This window comes from Vombatus ursinus, unplaced genomic scaffold (genome assembly GCF_900497805.2).
Source record: "Vombatus ursinus unplaced genomic scaffold, bare-nosed wombat genome assembly UNPS02012602.1, whole genome shotgun sequence".
NCBI classification, from domain to species: Eukaryota; Metazoa; Chordata; class Mammalia; order Diprotodontia; family Vombatidae; genus Vombatus; species Vombatus ursinus.
In genome coordinates this window covers 3,893,222-3,917,391 of record NW_020952380.1, presented here as the reverse complement: position 1 = coordinate 3,917,391, position 24,170 = coordinate 3,893,222, and the positions used below count along the sequence as shown (strand labels likewise).

General features: G+C 36.9%; 1 protein-coding gene across 1 annotated transcript in view; it reads left to right on the top strand.

Moving 5' to 3' along the window:
* The window catches only part of UST (uronyl 2-sulfotransferase), a 384,341-nt gene that overhangs the window by 194,667 nt on the left and 165,504 nt on the right, over positions 1–24,170 (top strand). The window lies entirely within an intron of this gene.

Genomic DNA, 24,170 nt, shown 5'->3' with positions numbered 1-24,170 from the left:
GGCAGTGACAGCAGAGAGAAAGGGGAGATATGTTAAAGATGTTAGGAAAGTAAAGTCAACATGCCTTGGCAACAAATTGAATAAGGGGAAGTGAGAAAGAATGATGAACTGAGGATGACATCCAGATTTTGAGCCTGGGTGACTGGGAGGATAATGATGCCCTCCACAGTAATAAGAAAGTTTGGAAGGGGGAGGGTAAGTCACCTCCCATTTCTGGTCCTCAGTAAAATGAGGGGCTTAACTGAGAAGATTTCTCAATATCCTTCTAGCCCCAAATTACAACCCTTCTGCTCATTCTGAAGTTCATTTACACTGTTGTGAAGAAAAAAAAAAGTTGATGCATTGGAACAGACTGTGTATGTTGTAATAGGCAGAGTGTTGAAGGTACTAAAGAAGAAAAGAAAGAAAGGCTATTAATCCTGGGGGCACGATTTTTGGCAGAAAATCCATAGCTTCTGCCATCCATGATGTCAGAGGGCAGCTAATGAGGATTACAATGGCAGAAACTCAGTTAGGAGAGACTTCTGGCTGGGGGAAGGGTGCTCTGGGAATGGTTGTGTTGTCTCTAGAGTTGTTAACCCAACAGATAATGTTACAGATATGGAATATACCTAACTGAGGGGTATCATGGTACTTTGGACCTGGAATCAGGAAAGAACTAGATGCACATCCTGCCTTGGACCCTTATTAGCTGTACTCAAGCCATTTAATCTGTATTAGCCTCAATCTTGTCATCTTCCAGATGAGTCCCTTTGGTACCTCTCTCACAGTATTATTGTGAGAATAAAATGGTATAATTTGTGTAAAGTGTTTTATACATTTTAAGGAAGTGTGTAAAATGACAGATTAAAAAAAACCAATGGTTTACTCATTATTTGTAATGTAATTTTTAGCTCAGTTCTCAGATGGGTTGTAGCAATGGTTCAGAGCTCGAGGGACCTTGGACATCATCACCTCCAAGTCTCTCATTTTAATGAGGAATAAACTGAGTTCCAGACAGGTTATAACTGGCATCCATGCCAGGAAAACAACCATAAAAAGCAAGGATGCAATGATGTAAAGATTTCAGGTATTTTGAATGTAAGCTCCATGAATTAGAAGGAACCAAGAATCCATCAACATTTTAGTGGAATGTAAAATGTTACTATTTTCTGGAATCAGTGCCCTCCCTAACATCCAATGAATACAGGAAACCTCATTTTAAGAAAAAGAGATAAAGAGAAAAAAGAAGGAAAATGCCTTACTGAATATAACTAGTTTTAAGATCCCATAGGTATGTCCAAGAGAATAGAGAAAGCTCAGAGGGTATGAAGATGTAGCTGTCCCTGATTTGGAGCTTTGAAGTCATCATTAACCAGAAAATCAGTATATTTCCTGTGCCCAATACTTTAAGCCTCTAGTGGCAGAGGCCAATGGATATAACTTTAATACATACAAACACAACACAACAAAACACAATATAACACAAGAGAAGACAGAAACAGAGGGAAGCCACCCAGATAACCAGAAATACTAGAGTTTCATTACTCTGTAATGAAAATATCTCATCTGGTTCTTTAGTTCTTTTTCCTCTCCTCAAATACTCAACTCTATTGCCACAGTATAATGATGGATCAGCCTAGATAATAAGTTGGCATTTATATAGCACTTTAAGGTTTGCAAATTGCTTTACATAGTTTATCCCATTTGGTCTCACAACAACTCTATGAAGCAGGGGCTATTATTATTCTCATTTTATAAATGAGGGAATGGGCTGAGAAAGGTTAAATGACTTGCCCAGGGTCATACAGCTAGTATCAGAGATACTATTTGAACTCAGAACTTCCTGACCTCAAGTACAGCATTCTATCCACTGTGTTACCTAACTGTATTGACCCCTGGCTTCTCCTTGCCAGGAAGCAGGCCAGCTTCATGATTTCACTTACTGAGGAAAATGAAAGACTCTGATATAACAAAAAAAAAACATCAGAAAATTCAGATGCTGTAATGTATAAATGAAGAATTTGCCAGTTAGTCAATCAATAAGCATTTATTAAGTGCTCACTACTGCCAGTCATATTGATAAGTTCTGGGGATACAAATAAAGGCAAGAACCATCTTTTGGGAATCAGGAACAGGCCAGAATACCATATTTCAGCTATTGGTCTTTGGAATTTTTATAGTAGTATCCTCCAAAACAAATATCCTACATGCTTTGTAACGCAGCCAAATACCATAATTGTACTATCATCACTTACATTTCTGCCTTTCAGTCTTATTTCCTTTATGGATTTCAAGATCACAAGGTCAAGAAGAGCCAGGTTATTTTCTTCAGATTACAATCCAACTGTTTTATAATGTGAGATTTTTAAGTAAGGGGGGGAAGAAACAATTCATCCAGATGAATAGATCTTACAAACAGTGTCCACTCCTTTGCTAGTCCTTTTAGCCCTAGTCAGGAAGGCAGGTAGATTATTTATCAGTCATTAGTTTTGTTTGCTTTTTTTTTTAAATCTACAAAGATGAAGCTCACAAGGTATAAGAAAGATCTTTCTTAGAGAATCAATGACTCCTAAAGGTAGAAGGCATTTAGGAAGAATATCGTCCAAATTCTTTTCTTTCTTTTTTATTAAACTGTTAAAGACATTGAGGGTCAGAGAGGTTAAATGAAATCACAAACTAATTATTGGCAGAGCCAGGATAGGAAGCCACACACATCTCCTGCCTCCCAGTCCTATGGTCTTTTTTTTTTTTTTTTACTACAACACATCTGCTTCTTGTGAAACCAGTCAGGTCCTCTGGAGGAAAACATATAGCTTATTGCTACATTTAATTGATGCCCTGCAGAATACTTGTCCTTCTGTATAGGAATTGTAGTAATCTGATGATATATACATACATACATACATATATACAGCAAGTTTCATGTAAAATTCTTCACATATCTTCATTTTTACCAATTACTTTGACAGAATGTCTCAAACATTTTATTCATCATTCTAAAAAAAGTTATTAATCTTCAAATCTCTAACCAAGAGAAAAAAGTCCTCCACAAAGTTAATTTTTTCCCTGAATTGATCTAATCTGCTGCACTCCTAACTCTTGGACTACTTTGATCCAGTTAAGCAGATATAGCCAAGAGAACAGGGATGGGGAATGAACCTTCCCTTTCATTATTGCAGGGCACTCCAATGAAAAGACTGGCTCTATCAATGAACATCAGTACCTCCTCTTCAGCTTATAGAGCTAGAAAGTTGCCTTGAGCACTAAGAAGATAAATGACTTACCCAGGGTCACATAGCTATGTCACAGGCAAGATTTGAACTCAGAATTTAGGACCAGTTTTCTAACCACCATGACATACTGCCTCTTTGCAAGGTGAACTAGAAGAAAATTGTCATAACTTTGTAGTTCCAACTCTTTCCAGGAACTTCCCAGGTGCACCCTGCCTGACTGTTCTCCACCCCAACTCTTTCTGAGTTGTTAAGTAGCTTTTTAGTGCCTTCTATCCATGGTTAGAATGGCTCACTTGCCATTCCTGGTTTCTTTAGAATATTGATGGATTCTTAGTCTTTTGTATATTTTTGTGTACTTGTTCCCTAAATTCTCAATGGGACCATTTTCTCACATGCAACATTCCAGAGAAGGGGCAACAATAGTTCATAGAAAGTTGTACTTGAGGGTTGAACTGGTTCAGGTTCTACCTTTAATTCATATTGGTTTTATGGCCATGGACAAGTCATTTAACATGTCATTCCCTCAAGCAACTCTCTAAGAATCTCAACACCAGGATTTCCCCACATTGATTAAAAATCATAGATCCTGACTCTCCTTCCAAAAAAAGGGATGAAGAGGTAAAAATGTGTACCCAACAAGTTATATAAGGATGTTTCATTGTCTTTTTAAAAAAAAAAAGTTTTTGCACCACATCTAGGAGTGTTATTAATAGATTGTTCTTAAAATTTCATTTTAGTAGCTCTTAACTGTTATATAAAATGAATTAATAGCTTACAGTTCAACTCATGTTGTACTTTATAGTGACAAATGAAGCAAATGTAAGCAGCTGTGGATCAATGAACCTGCAAATGGGTCAATTGATTCTTAAAGGCAGAATTCATACCCAGGCAGATGAACAGCACAAACCATCTATCCCAGACTGACCAACAGCTCTGTCCTTCTGGCCTCAATTGTTTATCTTTCACTGAATTTTTGCTGTTTACACTGTTTTTCCTAGTATTTCATCTCTTTCTTCAAACATGACTCACCTTATAGACATAATTCATGTTTCAACTCCATGCTAGATTCTATGTTGCATATTAGAAGCCATATCACCCAATTTTCCCTTGGACCCCAGCATGTTCTATCCCAACACTACGCTTATTAGAATCATCTTCTTGGGTCTTAACATGATGGATAAATTGCTAGACTAGGAAACAGGAAGACATGAGTTCAAATCCTTCCATTTCCACTCATTAACTGTGTGACCACAGTCAAATCACTCAAAGAGTCTTAGTTTGCTTAACTATAAAATGAGAATAATAATAGCTGTTGTATTTCTCAAGGGGTTGTTGTGAGACTCAAGGAAAGTAAAGGCTTTCAAGTGTTTTGTAACTTTAATGAACTATATAAGTGACAGGTATTATCAGTGGCCACCATCTTGCTTCCTCTCCTTAGGGCCTACATGTCCTTATTGCCTCTTCAGGAAAGATTTCCAATAGTCGGCTTATCTTGATTCCTCAGACTCTCCCAGGCTTCCCACACAAGAAGAAATTCTAGCTAATTGTCATCTTGCCCAGGTGTCAGGATAACAAAACAACCTCACATACATTTTCATATTTAACTACCATCTCCCAACAACTCTGAGGAATAGGAAAGGCAATTATTATCCCTACTTTAATGAAGAAACAGAAGCAAATGACTTGCCCAAGTTCATGCAACTAATAAGTGGTGATTTTAAATGACCAAAATTTCCTCTAGGTTTACCATTCACTTCAGCTGGTTTTTACTTTGACTTGCAACTGGATCTACTTCAAATCTCTCCCACCTTCATCATCACACTTCTTTTTCAGATCTCTTTTGAAAGATTATTTTCACACACTTAGTTCAATATAAGGAAATATCAATCAATTAAAGATGTGGTGGTTTTTGTCTTAGTAATTGAACTCATATTTGGTGTACACTGAAGGTATTATCAGCTTGTCTTTAATGTTCATTAAACTTTTGAAATCTCTCCTCTGTGTCTCTCTTTCTTGCCCTTTTCCTCCCTCCCAGCCTTTCCCTGTTTGTCTCCTCTTTCACTATCTGTCTCTTCTTTACCATCTGTCTCTGTCTCTCTTTCTTTCTCATTGTCTCTCTCTTTTTCTCTCTGGTGCTGTCTCAGTTTCTGTCTCACTCATTCACACAAACTCCATTTTTCAATTTTATTGAAACACAGAGTGACTGACCAGACTTCCAAGATGGGTTGTAGTATATTGGAGTGGTCATAAAATATATAGCATACCAGATATGAAGGTTCAAAGAAAATTTGAAAATATGTTAACTATTAAGAGAATTAGACAATGATCAACAGCAAGTTTAGGTCACTGGCTCTAAAAAATGTAAATCTTTGTCATCATTGAAACAACATATCAGAGACAATGTTTACACAGAGGCAATTAAGTAATGTCTAGGGGAAGCAGCAGTCATCTCATGGAAAGGGCACCATACTAGAAACCAGGAGACCCAAGTTCTGATTCCAGCTCTGCTATTGACAAAGGGTATGACCTTGGATAAGGGATTTCACCCCTATGGGCCTCTATTTCCTCATATGTAAAGTGAAGTAAAACAAGGTTCCTTCTGGTTCTGAAATTTTATTATTCCATATGGTAGATTTGGAGATATCTATTGCTGAGTCCTACCTAGGGTAGAGTGGTTACATCTTTGCCCTAGGGTGCTTAAATTCAAAGGTACCTTGACAGTACTTATACTTACTCAGCTTTGTAGGAACAAATGTGTGTGCAGAATAGACAACAATGATAAGTTAAAATAGGAAGCTACCAAATGGCAAGAGTTCTCTTGACTCTCTGTTACCATTCCCCACATGAACTCCGCCACCTCTAACCCCCATGACAAGGTGACTTCACTGGTCCCACTGATCCTGGACTCTGTGCCCAGGGAGAATGGCATCAAGGCATTTTTCATGCTGCTTTCTCTGGTATATTTCATATACAGCAAAAATAAATAAGCAGATAGATATGTAAACAATTGAAGGAAGGAATAGATACATACATGAATAGACAGATAGATAGATAGATAGATAGATACTCTTCACAGCTTTGCTTATAGTTCTTCCAGATGCAGCCTTACATTGAGGTATACTAGGCCATAACCTAGGTTGTATAATTTCAAGGATGCTGGGCAGCTTCCTCAATACCATTCTTCCCCACAAAAAAAAATTGTACCTGCATAAATTACGTTTTTATGTCTCCTAGCACCTCAAACAGTGCTTTGGACATAAACTGTGGACTTCATAAATAGTTGCTTTGTTAAATGAAAGGATGAATGAAGGAATGAATTTCTCCTAGTGTTTGTTGCTGTTTATAGCAAAATAATTTCATGACTATGGTGAAAAGTGATTAGTGAAGATTTTTCTCATAACCAATTATAGATCTTTTTCTGGTCATTTGGAGTGTTTGGGACTGGGAATACTGTGGCTTCATGATTGCATGAAATGACGGGAAATACTGCAGTTACACGATTTTTACAAGTGAGTAGAGGGCTGAATTTTTGTGACTTGACTTAGGTTTCAGTTGTAGTCCCAGGACAGAATGTGAGAATCATATGTATCACAGAATCTCAGAGTTGGAAGGGGGCACAAAGTACATAAGTATTTAACAAATAATAACTAGCCATCTATATAGCATATTAAGGTTTACAAAGTGCATTAGAAATATTATCTCATTTTACACTCATAACAACTCTTTGGAGTAGCTGCTATTAATATTCCTATTTTACAGATGAGGAAACTGAGGAAGACAGTGGTTAAGTGATTTGCCCAGGGTCACATAGCTTCTAAGTGTCTGAAGCCGGGTTTAAACTCAGGTCTTCCTGACTTCAGGCCCAACGTTCTATCCTGCTGCTAGTTCAACCTGAAACTGACCAATAATAACTAGCATTTATACAATGCTTTAGGGTAGTTAGGTGTTGCAGTGGTTAGAGAGATAAGTCTAGGGTCAGGAAGAACCATCTCCATGAGTTCGAATCCAGCCTGAGACACTTACTAGCTGAGTGAGCCTGGGCAAGTCACTAACTCTGTTTGCCTCAGTTTCCTAATTTGTAAAATGAGCTGGAGAAGGAAATGGAAAACCACTCCAGTATTTTTGCCAAGAAAACCCCAAATGAGGTCACAAAGAGTTAGACATGACTGAAACGACTGAACAACAAAACAATATAATGCTTTAAGGTTTGCAAAGTACTTTACATATGTTATTTCATTGGGTCCTCCAAACTATCCTGTGCATTTTGGTTCTATTATCATCATCATTTTATAGATGATGAATCCAAGGTAGGTAGAGATTAAAGGATTTGCCCAGATTCACACTGGTGTCTGAGCCAAGATTCAAACTCTGTCTCTAAGTCGAGCGCTTGTCTGTCTCCTCGCAGCCTAGCGAGAATATCTCCTACAATATATCTAATAAATTGCCATCCATCCTTTGCTTGAAAACCTCCACAAATTGGGACCCTCCCAAGGCAGCCCATTTCACCTTGGGACAGCTCTAATTATTAGGAAGGTTTAAAACAACTGAAGTGAATAAGCAGGCAAGGCTGATGGTGTTCCTCTAGCTGGGCATATTATCTTCTACTTTGTACATTTTCCTCAGGGACCTTAAAGTAGGTGGGTGTCTGGTAGTATGATATGATTACTTGCAGTTATTTTCTATCCTACTCAGGGACTATCACTTGTTAGGTATATAAGTGGAAACAGGGACTGATTTAAGGCCAAGTGGCCCCTATGAAAAAATGTCAGAAGGTTGACATTGTTCAAATCAATGAAAAAACAAGTATTTTATTGAGCCAGCACTAGTCTGTATGTGACAAATGTATAAGAAATGGTTCCTGCCTTCTAGAATCTTGTGGTATAGTAGGAGAGACAAAAATAACATACAAGAAACGATTAAGTCTCAATTAAATGCTAACCCAGCTGATGAAATAGAAGCCCAGAGAAGGAGAATTCAGTGTGGACTGAGGAAAAAACAATATGTCTTTTGAGTTAGTCAGGGAAAAGAGTGTGAAATGGTCAGACTGGTGATTTAGAAAAATTACCTTGGCATCTTTGGAGGATGGATTGGAGTGGAGAATGTGGAGGCAGAGAGACCAATTAGAATGCGACTATAGCCCAGGCAAGGCAGCGTGCAGTGGATAGAGTGCTGGGCCTGCAGTCAGAAAGACTCATCTTCCTGAGTTCAAATCTGGTCTCAGACACTTACTAGCTGTGTGACCCTGGGCAAGTCACTTAGCCCCATTTGCCTCAGTTTCCTCATCTATAAAATGAACTGGAAAAAGAAATGGCAAAACCACTCCAGTATCTTGGCCATGAAGAGCCCAAATGGGGCCACAAAAAGTTGGACATGACTGAACAACAACAACAATGGTCCAGGCAAGAGATTATGAGGACCTGAACAAGGTTTTTGGTTGTATGAGGAAAGAGAAAGGGACCTAGAGAAGAGATGTTATGAAGGCAAAAATGCCAATATTTGACAGTGCACTGCATATGTGAGGTAAGTGAGAATGAAGAATTTCAGATTACATAGAGGTTGTGAGGGAAGATGGTGGTGCCCTCAACAGTGATAGGGAAGTTGAGAATGGGAAAGCATTTGGAGGAAAGACAATGAGTTTTATTTGGGGCTTGTTGGATTTGTGGTGTCTACAGGACATCCAGAGGCAGGTAGGATTGCTTGACTACATCTGAGAAAAGAGATTAGGGCTGGATTTTTTTGTTTTGGAAATTATTGACATAGAGATGGTAACTGAACCCAAGTGAAAGATCACCAAGCCAGATCATATGGATAGTAAAAAGAAGGGATCCCAGGACACCTAGGGGATGCTCATGGTTAACTGATATAGTAGGAATATCACTAAGCCTGGGATAAGGAGACATTTGTTCAAGAAGCCTTGCTATTAACACAGAGGTGAGGCTTTGGGATCTGAAGACCTAGGTTCAAATCCTGGTTCTACCATTTATACCTGTGTGATCTTGGACAACTCATTTAAACCCTGTGGGCCTTAGTTTCCCCATCCAAAAAATGAGGGAAATTGAACTAAATGACTTCGGAGGTACCTTCCATTCCCCAATCTATGATCCTGTGATTCTAACTCTGCCACCAAGTGACTTGGTAAAATTACATGATTTCTTTGGACTTCAGTTTCCTCATCTATAAAATAAGAGGGTTGAACTAGATAACTCCTAAGGCCCCTTTAATATTCCATGATTATGTGTTGCATAAAGATGACAGGGTCTTACTTATAAACTGAGTAGGTGGTCACCAATATGGTATAATTTAAAAGGATTAGTAGAATTCCTCTGGCCCCTTCAAATTGTTCCCATCACAGGTATAACAGTACCTGAAATTCTACCATTAGAGAGTCGTTCATTTGGGCTTTAAGCCTTGTCCTATATTTTCTTTACTTTTTGAAATGGAACTACTACAAGAACTTCAGAGGGGAACACCAATATATTAGTACAGCTTAATTTATCATAAAACTTTCTTCTATGACAGTAAGCAGCTGTGACAATTTAAGAGGAAAAAGCACAAAAAGGAATGGGAAAATGGGAGCAAAGGAGGGACACGAATAGGGACGTGAAGAGTCAGACGTAACGGAAAAGACTGAACAGCAAAGTCTATAACAAGTGGATTTTTCTTCTTTTGGACATTGTTTACCTATTACATATATATATATATATATATATATATATATATAATGTTACATATATTCATTATTCAGAGTATGTAGTTCTTAAAGTGTCTGCAACATATAATTGTCAATAATGTTCATACTCATGAAATGTATTTTTTTTAATTTGCTTCCGTTTACCCTACTTATGGACCCCCTTTCACATATGATTTATGTCCTACTCATTTCCTAGCACTTGAAGAGCATATGAGTAAGGGGCAAGGATTGTCTTTTACATCTTTTTGTATCCTCAGCACTTAACACAGTGCCCAGCACGTAGGAGGAACTTAATAAATGTTTATTGATTGATTAAGATGCAGAAGTAGCAGATAACCTCAGGCATCTGAGTTGAGCGAATTATAAGTGGAGCAATAAACTTTGCCCTGAAGTTTTCTGGAAGCTACGGCCAAATGGATAAATGAGAAACTTGTAATTGGCAATGATTTTTCACTCTGCATGAGAAAAATCTAGTTATAGTTTACAATTACATTTCCACAAAATTTGTCAGAAAAAATAACTGGATTGTAAACCTCTTCAGCAGTGAAAGAGGTGATTTCCAAGTTAGTAATCTGAATCATTTATGTTAAGAGTTGCTAAGTAATCAGTCTTTAAAAGCTTTAAAAAAAATTGTTTTTAAGTTCAAAAATGAAAACCTGTTTCTACCCATGACTACAAGTGCTTCTCTCTGGGTGAGGTCATTTAACATTCTTAATAAGGGAATACAAGTTAACCTTAAGGGTAATTTCTAGACCTAGGTCAAAATTGTTTTATCAGTCACATCATTGTTTAGATAAATTATGTCAGGTATGTTCATTCAACATACGCTGAAGCTAACAAATGGCAAAATACAAGAGAATGGAGGACTGTTTAAAAAGTCGCTCTTTCAAGCAGATTATAACTAGATTTTTTAGAGTAAAATTTGTACCTATTTAGTAGGGCTTCTTTTTAAATGAGCTAATTCAAAAAACCATAGTAAGTTGAGACTTCCCCCAATGATGGCTCAGAAGTATATTTACAAATGTTTCTCCTAATCCATGCACCTTTCAGTGCAATAATGCACTGAATATTTTACCAGTGGAAGTGAAAGTTCTGTTTTTAACATGGGCTCTTCAAAGATCAAGTTCCTGCCTTGTACATATTATAATGGAATGAGGACTAGTATTGGAATCTGAAGGCCTAGAACAAGTCCAGGCCCCAATGTATCCTAGCTATGTGACCCTGGGGAAGTCAGTTTAGCTCTCTGAGATTAAATTTTGTCAGCAATATCCAGCTTCCAGGATTGTTTGTGAGGAAAGTGCTTGTAAACCTTCAAGTGCTATAAAATAGAAGTTGTTATTATAGCCTTAGCACCATTTTTATGGTGTAAAGATAATCGGATGAAAACCAAATCAAACAAAGTTTATAGTCCTGAGAAGGAAGGAAGGAAAGAGGGAGGGAAGGAAGGAAAGAAAGGAGAGAGGGAAGGAAGGAAAGGAGGGAGGGAAGGAAGAAAGAAAGAAAAGAAGACAGGAAGGAAGGAAGAAAAAAGAAAGGAAGAAAGAGATTTAATAATTTCTGCAATATAGAGTTGGCAACATTTGTGTTCATGTTTATGAAATAAAGAATTTTGAAGTTTGCTTAAATTCATATTTGTCATGGACACCCCATATATATGTATAGCTACATATGTGTTTCGCACTTTGCTAAATTCCCCAAAAATTTGCACTTAAAAAAACAAAACACAGAGTAAGATAAGACAATTAAAATTAAAACTGTACTGATACATTTGAAAAAAGTACCATTTTTTCCACACTAATTTCCAGCTCTTGGGTCATGCTTATGCCATCCTGGGTGGTAGTTTCCAGATATAAATCTTCTTACTGGCTTAAACCAGGCTTTTAAGTTGTATCCACCCTTTTGAAGAATAACAGTGCTAGGGATGAGAAAAGACGTTTTGAATGTGTTTTTCTTCAGATTCTTCAAATGTATTCTTCTCATTAAGACAGAACAGGTGCTTCCCAAGCTGAATATAACTGTAGAATAATGGAGTCACTGGCTTTTGGAGGTGGAAGAGACCCTAGAATGTTGGATTCCTGAATGCACACTGACATCTGAGTGTTTTTCCACCTTATCTGTCAGGTTGTGAACTCGTCAAGTGATCATCCTTCGAATATCAGAAAGTACTGAACATGTTGCTGGTTATAAATAGATGTTTAGTTCTTAGAGATCATCTAGACCAACTCTCTTTCTTTTTTTCAGATGCGAAAACTGGGCCCAAAGAGGAAAAGCAATTTAACCAAAGGTCACATAATAAATTGGGGTCATAGCTGAGGTTTGGAACCAACTCTCTTGACTCAATCCAGTGTTCTTTTCTTGACACCAAATGGTTTTGCTAACCATAACAATTAAATTGAGATTAGAAATATATCATGGTCTGAAAGTGATAACAGTTCCATACAGGAAATTGGATCCTTGTTTTATCTTAGTATGGATGAAACAGAGCAACACAAAATAAACTATTTGCCCAGCACTAAGCAACTAATAAAAAAACAAACAGCAGTTAGCCAAAGAGGGATCCTGCGTGTGTAGTAGGAACAAACTGTGTGTCTGTGTGCGTAAGTGTGCAATCAGACTGTGTGTGTTTATGGTTGAAACCTAGATTATGCACCAATAAGAAAATATTGTATCTGGGAAGATGTACTTAAAAAAAAACAAATATTTCTGTGCCAGAGTTTCCATCTCAAAATTACATATACATATGTGTTTATTGCATGTGTGTGTGTGTGTGTTTTGCTTAACACTTCTGATTAAAATCACTTAGAATTATAAACTGCTTTAATAAAGTAAGTCTTCCAACCCATGGGCATCTTGTCGATTATGTTTCTAGCTCATTTGATGCATAGGAAATACCTTCTCTCTCCCTTTTACCCTCCCACATGCCCCTTCCATTCCCTCCCCATATCCACCTGGTTCATCTTTGGACCATTCATCATTCATCCTGGAAGCTGATATGGATGGCTGGGCAGGTGGTGGTGAAAGGCACCCAAAATGATCCTTAAAGACATGCTCCTAGGACTACTACCAGCTGTTATCACAGCTGTAGCTGACGCTGTAAGAAGGCACAGGCCATTCCCTGCAACCACACAAGACAGAATACTGGAAGTCTTTCTGTTTCCCCTTCACTTAGTATCCTCTCACTCATGAAGGGGAGACTCAATTTCAATATTTATTCACCATTTGACAAACATTTATGGAGTGTATACGATGTGTCTGATATTGCTCTCGGCATCAGAAACCCAGTCCAAAGGAATGTTTTATTTAGTAGGGATGACTCTACATCCCTCACACAGCACATTGCAAACAAAGAGACAATCCAAAGGCAGAATATCCCACATTCTATAAAATCCGGTCTTTGTAGGAAAAGGATAGAGGGTTAGGTAGTTACTAGTTAACCCAAACCAGAGTGTTTGGGGAGCTCAGGGTGGTAACCTGGTAGAATATAAAAACCACTGGACTTGGTACCAACAGACCTGGAGTCTAGTCCTGATTCTGTTCCCTTTTAGCTGTGTGACATAGGACCAGTCATCTCCCTTCTCTGGGGCTCTATTTCCTCATCTGTAAGATTAAGGGTTACATGAGGTGATCACTAGATCACTTATTGGGAAAGTGCTTAGCAAGGTGCCAGGCACATAAACAGTACTTGTTCCCTTCTCCCTTCCAACCCTGTCTTTTCTGACATCCATAGCATTGTATGACTGCAAGAGAGCAGGGGATTATAAATTGACACCGCGGATTTGATCATATATCATTTGGATAGCCTTGGAAACTTGCCTTGATCATTATTAGGAGAGAAAGCTGTTGTTACAATACGGGTAATGGAATCAACTGATATCTGAAAAATAAACAACAGCCAACTGTAATCCAACAGTGGTTGTAAAAGAAATGGTTCTGAAGGAGTAATGGAAGCCATGAATGGACTGCCTATACTTAACATTGCCCTCTCTAAATTATGAAGCTACCAATCAATAATTAACACTTATCCTCCATTAGCATTATAACAAATCTACTTTGGACTGTGTTGAAGGAACATAAATTGTTGAGTAGAACAGCCTTGGGAGAGGCAACACATTGACTTAAAATCCTTCATTTCTAGAGCAGTCTTAAAAAGGAGAAAACATTTGTCTAACATAGAAGTCTAGGCTCATTTAATTTGTTTTTATTGTTGTTTAGTCATTTTTAGTTGTGTCTTACTCTTCACGACCCCATTTGGAGTTTTCTTGGCAAAGATACTGAGGTGGTTTGTCATTTCCTTCTCCAGCTCATTTTACAGGTAAGGAAACTGAGGCAATCAGGGTTAAATGACTTACCCAGGGTCACTCAACTAAAAAGTGTCTGAGGCTAGATTTGAACTCAGGAAAAGGAGTCTTCCTGACTCCAGGCCCTGAACTCTATCCACTGCGCCACTTAGCTGTCCCAATTTATTCTGTAGTCCTGCAAATTTAAGTTAAGAAATATTATAGATCCAGATAAGGAGCAAATCTGAAGTTTGGAGCCTGGTGGAAAGACTTTAAAAATAAAGATAAAGATAAGATAAAGATAAAGAACAAGGACATATCTATGTCTAATGTGAGAGGCAGCATGGAAAAGGGGCTGGCCTTAAGTCAGGAGGTCCTGGGTTTAAGTCCTGCTATGGACACGTACTAGATATGCAATGTTGGACAAGTCATTAAATCTCTCAAAGCCTCAGGAAACTTCCTCTAAGATTATGAGATACGCATCTGCATAGAAGGAAAGGGTTCCTTCTACTGAGAGTAGTTTCCTTAATGAAATCATAGATCTATACTCCCCTCTCTGGAATCTCCTAAATGCTAATAGGAAATATTTCCTGTTAATAATTGTCAAAATTGCCAATTGTCAGTTTTATTCACACTGGCCAGTGGAATTGATTGATCTGATAAACATTACTGCCTCAAACCTACAATTAAGTGAAAAATGCTTCCTTCAAATCCCAGTAAAAATTTTCCTTAAGGAAGTCTTCACTTGAGGAAACTAGGTGGCTCAGTGGATAGAGCACTAGCCTGGAGTTAGGAAGACCTGAGTTCAAATCCAGCCTCAGGCACATACTAACTGTGTGATTCTGGGCAAGTCACTTCACCACTGTCTCAATTTCCTCAACTATAAAATGGAAATCATAATAGCACCTGCTTCACAGGTTTGTTGTGAGGATCAAATGAGATAATATTTGTAAGATGTTTGGCATTTTACATGTACTGGCTACAGTACGTGATTAATAAAGGTTTAATGATTGACTTCTTCAGAAAGGCTTTCCCTAATGCCCCTTAATGGCTTCCCTATGTTCATGATTTCCAATTTATCCTGGGTAATTTGATTGTACATATATGTTTGTATAACTTTCCCATTTGAAATTGAGCTTAAGAGCAGAAGCTAGTTTTTTTGTTTGTTTGCTTGTTTTACCTTTCTTTATATCCCCAACATTTAGCACAGTCCCTGGCATATAGTAGGTGCTTAATAAATGTTTATGGACTGATTTAGTCCTATACTTATACTAGCCTTATTAGAGACTCTATGTTTCTCTCTTTGCTGTAATATCTGCAGTTTTTAGGGTCAGTGAAGAAATTAAGTGGGATTTTTAAACCACTGTTCCTAAGGAAGTAGCAGAATTTTAATATAAAACATCCACACTCCCTGAAGCACGTCAACTTTTTTTTTTTATTTAGAGATTTAGATTGTGTCTTCAGTGCCACATCTGAGATATGACCCTAGGATTTAGTAGTGCAGGCTGACAGAGCCAAACCCATAACAGGCTTTCTCCATTTATATCTTTTGGTAAAAGCAGTATAGAAGGTTAAAAGGGCTTCCAGTGAATCTGCTATAGCCTGCTAGGCATATGTTCAGTATTTGGTTGCCAGATTAGGAGAAACGAAGACAAAGTCACGCACTAACACTTAGAAATAGACATTTGGGATGGTCCAGCTTCTCCAACTTCAGTTATTCCCTTTTTCTCTGCTTGTGTACAGTATGTGTTTGACACATGCAGCCCATGAATCAAGTTCTTCTGACTTGAAAGTATCGTCACTTTTGGCATTCTAGGCATGAAACCAGTTTTAAAATTTTGAGTTCTGCCAGCATTCTGCAGGAAATATTTGCCACTTTTGGGAGAATGCAAGCTTTTTGAGGACAGGCACTGTGTCTTTTTTCATTTTTATATACCCAGCACCTACCACAATGACTCATGCATAATAGGCATTTAACAAACTGACGAATGAATGGGTGGATTTACTTTATTTGGTGTCTGATTTTTTAAAAAATAGAAATTTCTGTAAGCATTGTAAGAATAGTAAGATAACTTCCATTTTAGAAACTTTCTGAGACCCTCTTTAGAGAATAACTGAATTGAAAGTTATCCTACTATTCTTCAGTTTGCATGTTTTTCTTTTCACTTAATTGAGTAGGAAATTTTGAAGAATCTATCTTTTTTTTCGTAATCTTCACCACGGTCATCTGGGAATTTAATTTTAAATGAATCTAGAAGTTATTTTCCCTTGAATGTCTTAGAAGTTCCAACCACTGTAACTTATCATCCCATCCTCAAAATGATTCTTGGCTCATTCAGATTCTGTTATACCATGCTGGGTATTACTTCTTTGGAAATGGCATAATCAAGTTGCCTCCCATTATGAAGATATGAATATTTAGATCTCCTAGAATGAAATGAAATTAAATAAAGGAGCAGGGTACCACAAGGGTGACCAATTTAAATCTGCAAATATCTTACAGCCTTACCTTAGAATCACAGGTTTTGAGGGCTAGAAGGGTCCTTGGCAGTTTAGTTCACCTCCCTATTTTTTTTTGCAGATAAGGGGCAAGGGAAGCCTATAGAGGTAAAGTGACTTGCCCAAAGTCACACAGACAGTTAATAATACCAGAAAAGAGATCTCCTCACTCCTCCTTCCATGCTCTTTCCTCTCTACTACCCTACCTCTCAGGAAACATAACAAAGTCAAAGCTATCTCAAAAATGAATGAAGAAAGCAAAATAGAAAACACTAACCATGTTTTTCAGGAAACTTAGAAGCAGCTAAGTGGTATCTAACCCTCTAACTAATCATCTAGTTTTACAGATAAGGAAACCAGTCCAAGGGGGTTAAACATCTTGCCCAAGGTCATGAAGCTAAATAGGGAAATAGCTAAGCCTAGAATTGAGATCTTTTGATTCCTAGCCCAGTGCTTTTTCCATTTCGTTCTACTCCTAACTATTGATTTTTATAATGACCAAATGGCATATCCTCAGCATCATGAAATTCATTCAGAATCATCAAATAAAACATTCCTGAGATCACAGGATCATTGTTTAGGAACTGGAAGAGACCTTAGAGATCACCTAGTTCAATCCCCCAATTTTGCAAATAAGCAACCTGAGACCCAGATGAGTTAGATAACTTGGTCAAAGTCAAGAAAGCGCCATTGAGTAAAACTCAGTCTTCTCCAGTGTGATTTTAACATCAAACATCTGTTTGAAAGCAGGTCCAGTTTTTACCTTTCTCTGTATCCCCAATGTTTAGGCACATAATAGGTGCTTAATGAATACCTTTTAACTTGTTGTCTTGACTTGGTCCTTTAATTCCTAATAAAATGCATATTTCCTAATTCCTAATTCATGCATAACTAGGAAGATCAGGGAATTGTTGGTGTTCAATGGCAATTGAAATATTCAGTATCCTGGAACACCCTATCCTCCAGCCATTCTAGTTAAACAGGAGTTTATTTTACTATATTGACACACTTGGGATAAACCAATACATACCAGATATCTTGAGCTGACTGATCAATTATGGAGCTCATCTCAAATGATCAAAGCTCATTAGCTACCAGCATTACCCTCTTCTCACAGCTGTCCTCATTTCCAGAAGTGAACTGCATGAAGGATAGTAGCATGGTGACTTACAAACAGTATTCACTGTCATCTCCCCCATTTTCCTTTCCTTCTTCCCCCACCCCAGTTCCCTCATCAATTTCAAGGTTTTAGGCAAAAAACTATTCTATACGAGAGTTCTTTTGGTTATATGCAGCACAGTAATAACTATCATTTTCCAGAGATTTAGAAATAGTCAAACCCTTCAATATTATCCACTCCAAGAAAAGTTTAAAGTCATACATTAGGGAAATTTTGATCTACATCATATTAGATTTTCTTTAGGAAGGTCCTGATAAACTTATCCCTTTCAAACTAGGGAGAGCCCACTGGAGTGGAGATAATATCTGGTTGTATTTTTTTTTTTGTAGTTGCCATATGTTTGTAAAGTCTTCTGTTTATTTGGCACACTACAGACACATAATTCTTAAGCTTCAAGGGGGTTGTGACATATGCAGGAATTACAAGGCAGCTAACATAAAAACATGTAGTTCATATACTTCAAAGACCCCTTGGATTTTATAAATTGTCCATAAAATGAAAACCACAGACAGAATACTCACTTAGCTGTAGTTGCCAAGATTAAAGAACATTTATTTGGAGGGAATGTGTGTGTACTTCTCTAAAGGACAGATGGGAGAGGGTTAGCAGAGGTGTGGAAGAACATCAGAAGGCAGTAAACTGACCGTGATTGGAATCCTAGGGTTGGAGTTTCTGTCTTTCCTTTGGCTAGTGATGGATAAGGAAGAAGAGAATTTCAAGCCTGGCCTTGGGAGATGTTTCATCTCTTCAGAAACATTGAGGATGTGCCCTATGTCTTTAACAGAAATTTGAAGCAAATTTAAAATTTTATAAACATTTTACAACCAGTTTCTCCTCCTTTTTATTTCTATCCCAGTGGAGAAGGTTAAAATAACTCCCAAGATAGCTGTCCACTCTACTTTCATTAGACATACTAGTGGAGGAGAGGAGGCAAATGGCAGAGAGTATATTCTTCTACTTTCCTTCAAAAAATAAGAGCATCTATCCACATCCAGAGAAAGAACTATGGAATCTGACTACAGATAGAAGCATACTATTTTAACTTTTTTGTTTTTTTTTCTTTCTCATGATTTTTCCCTTTTGTTCTGATTCTTCTTTCACAACATGACTCATGCAGAAATATGTTTAATATTATTGTACATATATAACATACATCAAATTGCTTACTGTCTTGGGGAGGGGGGAGGAAAGGGAGAGAGATAGGGAGAAAAAATTTGGAACTCAAAATCTTATAAAAATGAATGTTGAAAACTATCTTTATATGTAATTGGGGAAAAAATAACTATTAAGTGAAAAAAAAAAAACCTAAGAGCATCCAAGGAGCTATTCTGAAATACTTCATTTGTTATAAATGAGAACATTGTTTCATAGGAGGGAGAGAGCAAAGCTTTTTTGTGACATACTTAACTAGGATGTTTCTCTTTATAGAGCTCTCAATAATGGGAAAATAAAGGATAACTCTATGAGCAGGCTGATAAGAGTCAATCCTATTCAATTCAGACATTCGCTATGGCTTTTATATTATATTTTTTTAAAAAAATGATTGGATATCTCTCCATATGAGGAAATTAAAAATATTTTTACCATTCATTGAGGATATAAGTCAAATAAGGTAATGGGGATCCAAATAGACATTAGTAGTAAACAGGAGCAAGTCAGTAATTTTAGATCCAGAAAAAAATGTACAACCAGAGTAAGAAAGGTAATCATACTTTATGAGTTTTGCCTTTCTAGCCAAGGAGGCAATGCCAAGTGGAAGATGAATATTAAAAAGGAAAGTATCTAAAACAAAATAATATAAGTTATACCTAAAGAGGAGTCATATATCCTTTCCAGCTATAAAATTATTTTTTAAAATTTATTTTATTCTGAACATAAGAAATAAAACAAGCATTTCCATAACAGAGTAGTATAGGGAAAAAAAGATGATTGCACATGAAACTGCAAATCTGTAATATACATCTTGCTATTCCTTTTAAATATATAAAGTGATTGTGTGACTTTCTTTTTTCCCTTTTTTTTTCTTCCCTCCTGCTCTCCTCACTCTGCCCCAGAGAGTTTATCATTTGTTCAAAACTACCACATAGATGCAACTTGGATAATTTCCTGATTTTTTTTTTTTGCTCATTAAATGTGTCATTTTGGCAAAATTGGAATGTTTTATTGGGAATATGTAGAAGACTTTTTTGTGTGATGGTGTTCATGTCAAGGTATGAGGAGTGACTACGATGTAATAAAATTGGTTTCTTCAACTGCACTTGAAAACTAATCCCATTGTTCTATAGTCCTATCATATATATGTATTGTAGTTTGCGTTCTGAGTTCTTTCTTCAGACAAATGACCTGATACTTTTTAGACATTTGATGAGAATAGATTTTCAATTATGTCAGGATCTATGGGGATAAAGACTGATACAATGGAATAAGAGCTGACTTCAGAGTTGACGACCGGCATTTGAGACCTAATTCTACAGCATAGTTGGCCTCAGTTTCCTCATCTGTAAACTAAAGTTGGATTGGATGACCTCCAAGATCCCTTCTAACTCTAAATCAATGATACTACTTTGAAAAGGTCTACTAGTAATAATAATAACAGCTGATATTTATGGATATAATGACCTTTATATACATTACCTAACTTGGTCCTCACAACCTGCATACATTAGGTGATGCAAGAATTATTATTCCAGTTTTACTGATGAAGCTCAGAGAGACCAAGTGAAATGCCCAAGATCATATTCTTTGAAATCACGATGCAAACCCAGGTCCTTCTGTGCAAAGTTCGATGTACTTTGCATTAATGTTACCTAATTCACAATTAGTTTTCTGCTTATATTAGGGTTTCTTTCCTACTTTATAGCTACAATTTTGTAGATCTAAATACATCAAAGAAGGACTAGTATAGGAATTTGTGCATTTAGGAGCATATTATATTTAAGGAGCAAATGTTCATAATAACTATCTGATACTAAATTCCTATTTTAATTGAATAAGGAGCACTTCAGAATGTTTTATAATTAGCATCTCTTTTAAATTAAGAAACTACTATTAAATGGTCAATAACATCTCTGTTTATTGGCAAAAGAAAATAGAGATTTGAAGCAATTATCCAAATAATTAAGGATTAAATTCTGGTACTGTAAGAATTACTCAGTTAATTTGGAAAAAATTAAGTTTTTTTACCTATGTTTTCCAAGAGTTTCAATTATTCATTTCAATAAATAAATGGACACTTAATATCTAAGGATAAAGTGCTAGTGCAAGTGGTGGCTCTATTATCGACTTAATGGATAAAGATTTAATCAATTCTTTCATTCTTTGCATTAATTACCGTTTCAAAGTAGAAAAAGTTAATTCAGTTTCTTGTACAAGTGGTTCATTCAAAGAGGAAAGTTAGGTTTTCTTGAGATTACAGGCATATTAGCATATTCATGTTAGCAGCTCAATTAATGAGCAACCATATATCACACACCTGGAAAGCAGCCATTGCTTTGCAAGATCTTAGGCCAGGGGCAAAAATATGCATGCCCTTTTCTAAGTCCAAAATAACTCTACCTGCTCTCTTCATTCTGTTCAATTTTGAGCCCAGCTCATTATCCCATCACAATGCCTTGCCAAAGCATACATATATTTATATTTCTATGCTAATGCCTGAAAACAGCTAGATGGCACAGTACATAGAGCACTGGTGCAAGAGTCAGGAAGACTTGAGTTCAAATCCAGCCTGACATTTACTAACTTTGTGACCAGTTTCCTCAACTATAAAATGGGAAGGATAATAGCACCTATCTCCCAGGGTTGTTGTGAGGATTTGAAAGAGATCCTATTTGCAAAGCATTTAGCACAATGACTGGCACATAAGGAAGCTTAATAAATGCTTGTTTCCCTTCCTTCCTTTTCCCTTCCCTAATGGACTAACTCAATGGACTATCCACTTAATTTCATGTCATAATCTGAGCAAAAGGTATTGTTCCACCATTAGTTTTCCTTTGTGGGGTTAGGTCCATCTCTTTTGAGTAAGCAAGAATTACATTGAGGTGGTCCTGTATTACTCTAGATCTTGAATGCAATGGTGACAATATAAAATATGATTAATTACCACATGAGTGATATAGACAAGTTTGCCACAAATACCTCAAAGAACCAAGCAAATTGTTGTGCCACCAATAAGTACCACCAATTGTAAAATGTACATTTTTAGTCACAGCAATATGGGTAAAAGATAAAATATCATCATTATCCTCAGCATTTTGAGGAAAAGACAAATGTTAACTGACCTTTGAACATGTAAACATCCTATGTTTTCCATATTTTAGCCTCTGGCATTTCAATGGAGATAGGATCAGATCATAGATTCAGACCTAAAAATGACTTTAAAGGTCATCATTTTATAGATGGGGAAACTGAGGTCCAGTGAGTTTTTGTAATTTGCCCATTATCATACAGCTGACAGAGTGCAATTCAAAGCTAAGTAAAGTACTCATTCAAAATTCAGCACAGTTTCTAAGATACCACTCTAAACCCCAAGTTCATTCATTGTAAATTAATTTAGTCATTTACTCAAAAACCATTATCTATTATGTTCATGCAAAGTTTATACATTCTACATAGTAAAATGCTTAATATTGAGGGAAATTATAAAATTTAGAAAAAGAAGGAACAGATATTTATTTAGCACCTATTATGTGTCAAGAACTTTACAAATATTTTCTTATTTGATCCTTATAACAATCCTGGGAGGTTTGTTATTTTTTATCATTATTTATTATTATCTCCATTTTACAGATGAAGAAACTGATACAGAGGTTAAGTAACTTGCCCAGGGTCATACAGCTAACCAAGGTCTAGGGTCACATTTGAATTCAGGTCTTCCTGATTCCAGACCCAGTACTCTCTTTACTGTACCACCTAGCTATGAAGCATAGATCCTGACCTCAATGGACTTGTAGTTTAGTAGGGCAATATGACAAATATACTGAAAATATGATAATACACAATATTACATGGTAAATACATTGGAAAGTTACCCAGAAAAAAAGTTGTTTTGTTTTTGAAAAAAGTATCTTTGATCTGCATTCAGGCTTTACCAGTTTTGTTTTGTTTTTTCTGGAGATGGACAGCATAAATCCTTTCATCATAAGTCCTACAGAATTGTCTTGGATCATTGTATTGCTGAGAGTATCTGAGTTATTCATAGTAGATCATCATACAATATTAGTTACTGTGTACACTGTTCTCCTGGTTCTGCTCATTTCACTTTGCATCAGTTCATGTAAGTCTTTTCATGTTTTTCTGAGAGCATCCTCCTCATCATTTCTTAAAGCACAATAGTATTCCATCACAACCACATACAACCTGTTCAGTCATTCCCCAATTGATGGATATCTCATCAATTTCCAATTCTTTGCCCCCACAAAAAGAGCTGCATTAAATATTTTTGTACACATAGGTCTTTTTCCTTTATTTTTGTGTTTTGTTTTTTTTTATCTTTTTGGATACAGACTTAATACTGGTATTACTTGATCAAAGAATATGCATGATTTTATAGCCCTTTAGGCATAGTTCCTAATTGCTTTCCAGAATGGTCACCAAGAGTGTTTTATTTTTTTCACATCTCCTCCAACATGTGTCATTTTCCTTTTGTGTCATATTAGCCAATCTGACAGGTGTGAGGCAGAAGCTCAGAGTTGTTTTAATTTGCATTTCTTTCATCAGTGGTGACTTAGAGCATTTTTCAGAAAGAAAAAAAAACTTTTTTTAAGGGATTGGAAAAGCAAGGTTATTATCAAGGGAGTTGCCGATCATGGAAGTTTTCATGGAAGCGACTTTTGACCTATACTTTAAAGCAGAGGTGGGAACCTGCAGCTTCGAGGCCACATGTGACCTTCTAGGTCCTCAAGTGTGGCCGTTTGACTGAATCCCCTTAGGATGTGTTCTGTGAAGTTTGGATTCAGTTAAAGAGCAGCACTTGAGGACCTAGAAGGCCACATGTGGCCTTGAGGCTATAGTTTCCCCACCCCTGCTTTAAAGGATGAGTAGGAATTCAGTGGATAGAAGAAGGAAGGAGAAAAGCCCAAACATTTGACATGGCCCAATCAGAGCAGAAGAAAAATGATTCTGGAGGCAGTACAAAAGACAAATTGGAGGACAAAGAAAATGAAAGCAGGAAGACCAGTTATAAGGTCATCATAGTGATCAAGGCAGGTATAATGAGAGACAATGTGAAGTCGGACAGAATGAATAGGGAGGAAGAGTGATCCTTTGGATTAGAGCTAGCCAGCTGCTTCCTTCTATAAAATTTCCTCCAT